The sequence below is a fragment of the Anopheles funestus genome, assembly GCF_943734845.2.
Source record: "Anopheles funestus chromosome X unlocalized genomic scaffold, idAnoFuneDA-416_04 X_unloc_23, whole genome shotgun sequence".
Taxonomy (NCBI): domain Eukaryota; kingdom Metazoa; phylum Arthropoda; class Insecta; order Diptera; family Culicidae; genus Anopheles; species Anopheles funestus.
In genome coordinates, this window is record NW_026045147.1 from 538,774 (window position 1) to 550,000 (window position 11,227).

Here is an 11,227-nt window from a genome sequence, read left to right on the forward strand (position 1 = left end):
ATGGTAGCGATTAGTGGTGCATGGAAGAAATCTAGCCACAAGTGCCATCTACCCATGGCCAGAAGAAAGTGTGGCCATATCTTGGATACCGGCGGAGCTATGGGGCAAATACGGGCCCAAAATGGTGCCAGGTGGACCAAAACCCGAAAAAGTACCTGGTTAATGCGATGGTTGTTCGTCGAATAGCTCCGGCCACAGACATGGTAGCGATTAGTGGTGCATGGAAGAAATCTAGCCACAAGTGCCATCTAGCCATGGCCAGAAGAAAGTGTGGCCATATCTTGGATACCGGCGGAGCTATGGGGCAAATATGGGCCAAAAATGGTGCAAGTTGGACCAAAAATCCGAAAAAGTACCTAGGTAAATGCGATGGTTGTTCGTCGAATAGCTCCGGCCACAGACATGGTAGCGATTAGTGGTGCATGGAAGAAATCTAGCCACAAGTGCCATCTACCCATGGCCAGAAGAAAGTGTGGCCATATCTTGGATACCGGCGGAGCTATGGGGCAAATATGGGCCAAAAATGGTGCAAGTTGGACCAAAAATCCGAAAAAGTACCTAGGTAAATGCGATGGTTGTTCGTCGAATAGCTCCGGCCAGAGACATGGTAGCGATTAGTGGTGCATGGAAGAAATCTAGCCACAAGTGCCATCTACCCATGGCCAGAACAAAGTGTGGCCATATCTTGGATACCGGCGGAGCTATGGGGCAAATACGGGCCAACAATGGTGCCAGGTGGACCAAAAATCCGACCAAGTGCGCGAGGCGCTTTCGTGAATAGCTCCGGCCACAGACATGGTAGCGATTAGTGGTGCATGGAAGAAATCTAGCCACAAGTGCCATCTACCCATGGCCAGAAGAAAGTGTGGCCATATCTTGGATACCGGCGGAGCTATGGGGCAAATACGGGCCAAAAATGGTGCAAGTTGGACCAAAAATCCGAAAAAGTACCTAGGTAAATGCGATGGTTGTTCGTCGAATAGCTCCGGCCACAGACATGGTAGCGATTAGTGGTGCATGGAAGAAATCTAGCCACAAGTGCCATCTAGCCATGGCCAGAAGAAAGTGTGGCCATATCTTGGATACCGGCGGAGCTATGGGGCAAATATGGGCCAAAAATGGTGCAAGTTGGACCAAAAATCCGACCAAGTGCGCGAGGCGCTTTCGTGAATAGCTCCGGCCACAGACATGGTAGCGATTAGTGGTGCATGGAAGAAATCTAGCCACAAGTGCCATCTACCCATGGCCAGAAGAAAGTGTGGCCATATCTTGGATACCGGCGGAGCTATGGGGCAAATATGGGCCAAAAATGGGTAAAATTGTACGGTCCAAAGCCAAGGGTAAATTTTTTTATTCCTCTAATAACTTCTAGCACAGACATTGAATCGGTTGGTGATGTATGGATGAAATGTAGCAAACAGTTGGAACTACCCATAAAATCTTAAAGATTGACGATCCAATGTATAGAACCGGAGTAATGTGCGATACTTGGTGAAAAATCGAGTGAAAAATTAACTATAAACTGTTTTTGGCCCATAACTCGAATACTAGACATCGGAAGGGGGGGTCGTAGAACGATTTTTTGTTGCCCTATCGATTCCCTATCGAACGAGCAAAAGTTGTTTTTTTGACCAAAAAGGACCCCTACTCTAGTAAAATTGGCCTGATTTTACTAGTCCCCGGTACCCGTACAGGCAAAATGAGCAAAATGCTCAAGTATGAATGGTTTTTGGCCCATAACTCGAATACTAGACGTCGCAGGGGGGTGTCATGGAACAATTTTTGGTAGCCCTTGAAATTATCTATCGAATGACATATACTTGATTTTTTGACCAAAAAGTTCCTAGACTAGTAAAAATCGCATCATTTTACTAGAGTCGGGTACCCTGTACGAAAAACCGCTATAGTTGCGGTTTTTGGCCAATAACTCGAATACTAGACGTCGGAGGGGGGTGCCGTAGAACAATTTTTTGTAGCCCTTGAAATTACCTTTCGAATGATATATAGTGGTTTTTTGGTCAAACAGTGACCCCGAGACTAGTAACCCTCCATACACAAAACCGCCTAAAAAGTTTTGGTTTTGCAAAATTTTGAAAAGTGCGTCAAAAAAATTTTTTCAAAAAGTACCAAATCGTGATCAGAACTCACTATAGACCATAAAAAGTGAAATCCGATGGTCATTTGCAACACTTGGTCAATCGAGAAAAATTTCACTTTTTTACTAGAGTCGGGTACCCTGAACGAAAAATCGCTCAAGTGATGGTTTTTGGCCAATAACTCGAATACTAGACGTCGGAGGGGGGTGCCGTAGAACAATTTTTTGTAGCCCTTGAAATTACCTTTCGAATGATATATAGTGGTTTTTTGGTCAAACAGTGACCCCGAGACTAGTAACCCTCCATACACAAAACCGCCTACAAAAACTTTGTTTTGAAAAATTTTGAAAAGTTCAAAAAAATTTTTTTTTCAAAAACTACTAAAACGTGATAAGAACTTACTATAGACCATGAAAAGTGATATCCGATGATAATTTGCAAAAGTTGGTAACTAGTAAAAAATTTCACTTTTTTACTAGAGTCGGTGCAACGAGAAAAAAAAAGTCCGTGATGGAGAAAAATGGCACGTTTTCCACGCCTGTACGCTTTCGTTTTCTATATAGGGGGTAGGTGAGCCAGAAGCATGAATTTGACTGAGTACGTATCTTTATGAATTGGGCCCTTCTAAATCGATTGAGACTACCCCCAGGACGATCGGACGACTGCTTCTGGCTCAAAATGTGGTTTTTAGATTTTGATCGTCAATTATGAGAGAAAAAATCGATTAGAAGTAAAGATACGAAATGCTTGGTCTAAGTTGGGAAACGACTTCGGATATTTGTTGGACGTTGTCGTAGAAGGTCCGAGGACCAAGGAAAAGTGATTTCCAAGTGGATTTATGCACTATTAGTCGATGGTAAGATGTGAAATTAGTAGAACTTACCATACAGTTTGCGAAGTTGAAGCAATCGGTTGGTGAATATGGTACTGTCTGTCCAATTTGGTGGTTCGGAATGAGTGAAACGATGTTGATGATGGATAGACGTTCCGATTGCCCCCGATCGGGGAACATATAGTGGTCTTTAAGGTCCAAGTACCTATGTTTTGGTAAGCAGAACTGAGAGTTAAAGGATGAAAGTCGGCCATTCCTAATATCATCCTATCGGTGGTTCGCGAGTTGTTTGAGGACCGGACCAGCTCGCGATGAAACGGTCCTAGGGTATTGGTTATCCATCCAAGGAAGAGTAAATGCGATCCTAGATGTGTGTCGTTGGCCGTTCTACCGGTATCGCCTATCGATGAGATATCGACGGGCATGCCTTACTCGAAAGTTGAATTCTAGGATCGATGGTCAAACAGACCTATGAGCGATAAACCAAACTGAACACGTATTGATGTCGGCTTTTCCTATCATTTGATGCCGCAGGTTGTTTAGGGACCGGAGCAACTTGCGGCCGAGACGGTCCCCGGGGGTTTCTTTCTCCAAGGAGTGGAAACTATTAAGCAAGAGTTGTAGCAAGATACGATCCTCTGATGTGTCGTTGGCCGTTCATGCGGTATCGCCTGTCGATGAGACATCGATGGGCATGCCTTACTCTACCGACCTTCTAATTGAGAGTATTAATCAGGGATCGATGGTCAAACAAGACCAATGAGCGATAAACCAAACTGAACACGTATTGATGTCGGCTTTTCCTATCATTTGATGCCGCAGGTTGTTTAGGGACCGGAGCAGCTTGCGGCCGAGACGGTCCCCGGGGTTTTCTTTCTCCAAGGAGAAGAAACGATTAAGCAAAAGTTGTAGCAAGATACGATCCTCTGATGTGTCGTTGGCCGTTCAAGCGGTATCGCCTGTCGATGAGATATCGATGGGCATGCCTTACTCTCCCGACTGGATTACTGAGAGTTTAATCAGGGATCGATGGTCAAACAGACCAATGAGCGATAAACCAAACTGAACTCGTATTGATGTCGGCATTTCCTATCTTTTGTCGCAGGTTGTTTAGGGACCGGAGCAGCTTGCGACCGAGACGGTCCCCGGGGGTTTCTTTCTCTAAGGAGTGGAAACGATTAAGCAAAAGTCGTAGCAATAATCGATCACCTGATGTGTCGTTGGCCGTTCTTGCGGTATCGCCTGTCGATGAGATATCGATGGGCATGCCTTACTCTCCTGACTGTTTAATTGAGAGTTATAATCAGGGATCGATGGTCAAAAAGACCTATGAGCGATAAACCAAACTGAACACGTGTTGATGTCGGCATTTCCTATCATTTGTCGCAGGTTGTTTAGGGACCGGAGCAGCTTGCGACCGAGACGGTCCCTTCCCGAAAGATGGTGAACCGAGTCGTCTGGCGTAAAAACCGGACGACTCGAAAGGGCTTGACCCTTTCAAGTGAGCGATAATCACATTCTACGCTCAGTTCGACAGCTACAAGGCAATCACTCGCTATGTTCAGAGCTAATACATGCAACATGCCGGCATTGTTTCCACCGACGCATGGATTCAAGACTGGTGCACTTATTAGTTAAACCGTTCGCCTCCGGGTGTTTCGAGTTCAAGTCTGGATGAGGATTGTTCTTGCTGGTAATAGCTTGAGCCCCTGAATAAGGGGTCGAAGCGTACATCTTGAGACCATGTACAACATATTACCAAATCGGCACCATGGGTTCGGGTGCAAGTGATGTAACCGTGAAAGATGTTGAGCAGCCCAACATCGGTTTACACACGCATAATAGGAAGGCAGCGCTGTCGACTGGTCAGTCGTGTAAGAAGTGTGCATTATCGATCACAAATATATTGGTGATCTGTAGGTTGCGCATACACCATGCCCGGTGTAAAGTGCCGTGGTCCCCCCCGGGGGGCTGCATCAAACCGTTCGCCACGCGAACTACCCAATGGAACGAACTCGATGCATTTAATAAGAAGAAGAGATGATAATGAAACACGGTCGATTTAAGAGTTGAAAACGTTGAAATACCTATAAGCAAGTCTTAAGTTGGTGGTGACCGTTACGCCCCAACAAATTGGTGCCTTACCCTACACCAAAGAGCCATTCAACATGGTTCAAGTGAGCGATAATCACGCTCTACGCTCAGTATGACAGCTGCAAGGCAATCACTCGCTAAGTTCAGAGCTAATACATGCAACACGCCGGCATTGTTTCCACCGACGCATGGATTCAAGACTGGTGCACTTATTAGTTAAACCGTTCGCCTCCGGGTGTTTCGAGTTCAAGTCTGGATGAGGATTGTTCTTGCTGGTAATAGCTTGAGCCCCTGAATAAGGGGCCGAAGCGTACATCTTGAGAGTAAATGTACAACATATTACCAAATCGGCACCGTGGGTTCTGGTGCAAGTGATGTAACCATGAAAGATGTTGAGCAGCCCAACATCGGTTTACACACGCATAATAGGAAGGCAGCGCTGTCGACTGGTCAGTCGTGTAAGAAGTGTGCATTATCGATCTCCAATATATGAGCTCAGTATGACAGCCCAATTGGTAATCCTCGGGACCTCCAGAAAGGAAGCTGGATGAGGATTACCAAATCGAAAGTTGATAAGTGTAGTGGTACCACTTAGTTAACTTGTATCCCGAAAGATGGTGAACCGAGTCGTCTGGCGTAAAAACCGGACGACTCGAAAGGGCTTGACCCTTTCAAGTGAGCGATAATCACATTCTACGCTCAGTTCGACAGCTACAAGGCAATCACTCGCTATGTTCAGAGCTAATACATGCAACATGCCGGCATTGTTTCCACCGACGCATGGATTCAAGACTGGTGCACTTATTAGTTAAACCGTTCGCCTCCGGGTGTTTCGAGTTCAAGTCTGGATGAGGATTGATCTTGCTGGTAATAGCTTGAGCCCCTGAATAAGGGGTCGAAGCGTACATCTTGAGACCATGTACAACATATTACCAAATCGGCACCGTGGGTTCTGGTGCAAGTGATGTAACCATGAAAGATGTTGAGCAGCCCAACATCGGTTTACACACGCATAATAGGAAGGCAGCGCTGTCGACTGGTCAGTCGTGTAAGAAGTGTGCATTATCGATCACAAATATATTGGTGATCTGTAGGTTGCGCATACACCATGCCCGGTGTAAAGTGCCGTGGTCCCCCCCGGGGGGCTGCATCAAACCGTTCGCCACGCGAACTACCCAATGGAACGAACTCTATGCATTTAATAAGAAGAAGAGATGATAATGAAACACGGTCGATTTAAGAGTTGAAAACGTTGAAATACCTTTAAGCAAGTCTTAAGTTGGTGGTGACCGTTACGCCCCAACAAATTGGTGCCTTACCCTACACCAAAGAGCCATTCAACATGGTTCAAGTGAGCGATAATCACGCTCTACGCTCAGTATGACAGCTGCAAGGCAATCACTCGCTAAGTTCAGAGCTAATACATGCAACACGCCGGCATTGTTTCCACCGACGCATGGATTCAAGACTGGTGCACTTATTAGTTAAACCGTTCGCCTGCGGGTGTTTCGAGTTCAAGTCTGGATGAGGATTGTTCTTGCTGGTAATAGCTTGAGCCCCTGAATAAGGGGCCGAAGCGTACATCTTGAGAGTAAATGTACAACATATTACCAAATCGGCACCGTGGGTTCTGGTGCAAGTGATGTAACCATGAAAGATGTTGAGCAGCCCAACATCGGTTTACACACGCATAAGGGGTTTATTGTTATCTGTAGGTTGCGCATACACCATACCCGGTGTAAAGTGCCGTGGTCCCCCAGGGGGCTGCATCAAAACGTTCGCCATGCGAACTACCCAATGGAACGAACTCGATGTATTGAAAGAGATGAACAATTAATAGCGAGAATAGGGGCCCGGAAGCAATTCCGCGGCCCTACGGTCGATTCAAGAGTTGAAACGTTGTACAATCGTGGTTAGCACCTAGTGCTAATATGGTGAGAGATAATGTGTGAGGAAATTTAGTTTCCTAAAGTTTAGTTAGTGGTTTCCGTTGTGCCCTAACAAACTTAAAGTTGGTGGTGACCGTTACACCCCAACAAATTGGTGCCTTACCCAACACCAAAGAGCCATTCCATATGGTTCTAGAGAGAGAGAGTTGTGTGGAAATTTATTTCCCACTAAGCGAGTGTGTGTCTGTAGTGGAACGAATTCTGGTTGATCCTACCAGTAATATACGCTTGTCTCAAAGGTTAAGCCATGCATGTCTAAGTACAAACATAAATGAATGTGAAACCGCATAAGGCTCAGTATAACAGCTATAATTCACAAGATCATCCTACCACTAGTTACTTGGATAACTGTGGAAAATCCAGAGCTAATACATGCAACATGCCGGGACTGTTGCCCTCGCGGGTAGCTGAACTGGTGCACTTATTAGTTAAACCAATCGCCTCCGGGCGGCTTGAGTTGAAGTCTGGATAAGGACGCAGATCGTATGGTCGCTTGTCGACTGACGACAGATCTTTCAAATGTCTGCCCTATCAACCATTGATGGTAGTGTAGAGGACTACCATGGTTGCGACGGGTAACGGGGAATCAGGGTTCGATTCCGGAGAGGGAGCCTGAGAAATGGCTACCACATCCAAGGAAGGCAGCAGGCGCGTAAATTACCCAATCCCAGTACGGGGAGGTAGTGACGAGAAATAACAATATGGACCTCTCTAACGATGGTCCATAATTGGAATGAGTTGAGTATAAATCCTTCAACAAGGATCAAGTGGAGGGCAAGTCTGGTGCCAGCAGCCGCGGTAATTCCAGCTCCACTAGCGTATATTAAAGTTGTTGCGGTAAAAACGTTCGAAGTTGATTGCCCGTCCAGACACGTGACCGCCACGGGCGCCCGGTTACACGCCGGGGCCGTTCGTGCGCGCGCTCACGGCTGCGACTCACAATGGTGTACTTGGGCGTTACTCTGTGAACGAGTACCGTGCTACCGGTTAACTCCGGCACGGGCTCCTCATGGTGCTCAAGATACTCACATTTACCTTGAACAAATTAGAGTGCTCAAAGCAGGCTAAGACAAAGCGTCCGGCCCCCCCGTGGGGTTGGCGTTGGCCGAGAATAATCTTGCATGGAATAATGGAATATGACCTCGGTTTATACGATTTCGTTGGTTTGTCAGAAACCTAGAGGTAATGATTAACAGAAGTAGTTGGGGGCATTGGTATTACGGCGCGAGAGGTGAAATTCGTAGACCGTCGTAGGACCAACTGAAGCGAAAGCGTTTGCCATGGATGCTTTCTTTAATCAAGAACGAAAGTTAGAGGATCGAAGGCGATTAGATACCGCCCTAGTTCTAACCGTAAACGATGCCAATTAGCAATTGGGAGACGCTACCCCTATTCGGTGCTCTCAGTCGCTTCCGGGAAACCAAAATCGGGTTCCGGGGGAAGTATGGTTGCAAAGTTGAAACTTAAAGGAATTGACGGAAGGGCACCACAAGAAGTGGAGCTTGCGGCTTAATTTGACTCAACACGGGAAAATTTACCAGGTCCAAACTTATCGAGGTAAGACAGATTGATAGCTCTTTCTCAAATTTAAGGGTAGTGGTGCATGGCCGTTCTTAGTTCGTGGAATGATTTGTCTGGTTAATTCCGATAACGAACGTGACTCAAACATGCTAACTAGAACGCTGTCAGCAGTGCGCCTCCGGGCGCACCTGACGTTACAGCCGGGCGGCGCCTTCACGGGCGGTCGTCGGCTACGTTTGCCCTGCTTAGCGGGACAACTTGTGTTTAGCAAGCTGAGAATGAGCGATAACAGGTCCGTGATGCCCTTAGATGTTCTGGGCTGCACGCGTGCTACAATGTGGGTCGCAGCGTGTTCTCGCCAATAGGCGCCCCCCTTCCGAGAGGAACGGGAAATCACTAAAATGCCCATCTAGTCGGGATTGGGGACTGCAACGGTCCCCATGAACCTGGAATTTCTAGTAAGCACTAGTCATTAGCTAGTGCTGATTACGTCCCTGCCCTTTGTACACACCGCCCGTCGCTACTACCGATGGATTATTTAGTGAGGTTTCTGGAGGCTTACCTTCCGCGGTTCCTTCGTGAGCTGCAGCTGGCATGGCTGAAGTTGACCGAACTTGATGATTTAGAGGAAGTAAAAGTCGTAACAAGGTTTCCGTAGGTGAACCTGCGGAAGGATCATTACTGATGATCGTCCGCGAGTGACCAACCATGGGCTGCCTTCGGTGTAGCTCGGTCGCTCGCTTGCTATGTGTCAGAATTTGTTGAAAGCCAACTTGTTCGTTGTACACTTTGATGGGTGACCATCACTGTGTCTCCGTGCCGAGCTAGATCTCCCCTAGCCGTAAGGCACTTGAACGCCCCTTCGACGACGAGTTGCATGTGTGTGGTATGTGTCAGAATCTGGTGAAGCTTTCTGCATGTGATGTGCCTTGTGTGGATCCGTGGCCATTGCATTGTGTCTGGTGCTTAGATACCCAGACACTTAGAACGCTTGCGCGGAAAGCAAACTCGATCGTTGTACACTTTGATGGGTGACCATCACTGTGTCTCCGTGCCGTGCTAGATCCCCCCTAGCCGTAAGGCACTTTGAACGCCCCTTCGACGACGAGTTACAAGAGTGTGGTATGTGTCAGAATCTGGTGAAGCTTTCTGCATGTGATGTGCCTTGTGTGGATCCGTGGCCATTGCATTGTGTCTGGTGTGTAGGTACCCAGACACTTAGAACGCTTGCGCGGAAAGCAAACTCGATCGTTGTACACTTTGATGGGCAACCATCACTGTGTCTCCGTGCCGTGCTAGATCTCCCCTAGCCGTAAGGCACTTTGAACGCCCCTTCGACGACGAGTTACAAGAGTGTGGTATGTGTCATAATCTGGTGAAGCTTTCTGCATGTGATGTGCCTTGTGTGGATCCGTGGCCATTGCATTGTGTCTGGTGTGTAGGTACCCAGACACTTAAGCAAACTCGATCGTTGTACACTGTGATGGGCGAGCATCACTGTGTCTCCGTGCCGTGTAAGAGCTCCCCTGGCCATCAGGCACTTGAAAGGTCCTTCGACGACGAGTTACAATAGTGGTGTGTTAGATACGTCAGGTGATGGTATCTACTGTTGTGCAATACGTATCCGGCCACGGCACGGAACGAACGGGAACTGTGGTGCAGACATACAAAGAGTTAAGCCTATTAGTCATTAACTCTAAGGACGGGGCCATGGGGCGGTACGCAAAGGATACGGATGAGCGAGTATGCAGGCCCAATACTCAATAGCTCGATCCGATCCAAGCACATGAGTTGACTGCGGCGCCAGGTTAACCAATGTGCTAGATTCTATTTGGCCAGTAGAATCTTGTGTCTTATGCGATTTGATACCAAGACACCAGAACGAAAGTTAGTTGAAGAGTTATTAAACTCTTATGAAGTATGGTTGTGCAATCACAACTTATGACTTTAACCTATAAAGTGGATATGGACTTGCAATTATAACATGGAATCTCTACACACCCCATGAGCTCGATCCAATCCACGCACACGAGTTGCCTGAGTAGCGACAGGTATACCGATGTGCAATACGTATCCGGCCACGGCACGGAACGAACGGGAACTGTGGTGCAGACATACAAAGAGTTAAGCCTACTAGTCATTAACTCTAAGGACGGGGCCATGGGGCGGTACGCAAAGGATACGGATGAGCGAGTATGCAGGCCCAATACTCAATAGCTCGATCCGATCCAAGCACATGAGTTGACTGCGGCGCCAGGTTAACCAATGTGCTAGATTCTATTTGGCCAGTAGAATCTTGTGTCTTACGCGATTTGATACCAAGACACCAGAACGAAAGTTAGTTGAAGAGTGATTAAACTCTTATGAAGAATGGTTGTGCAATCACAACTTATGACTTTAACCTATAAAGTGGATATGGACTATCAATTATAACATGGGGCACACACCATGTTCTCGATCCAATCCACGCACACGAGTTGCCTGAGTAGCGACAGGTATACCGATGTGCAATACGTATCCGGCCATAGGCACGGAACGAACAGGAACTGTGGTGCAGACATACAAGGGCCATGGGGCGGTACGCAAAGGATACGGATGAGCGAGTATGCAGGCCCAATACTCAATAGCTCGATCCGATCCAAGCACATGAGTTGACTGCGGCGCCAGGTTAACCGATGTGCTAAGAGAGTTGTTCCTGGGCCTTCAAAGTGACTTCAAAACTATCTTAGCGAATG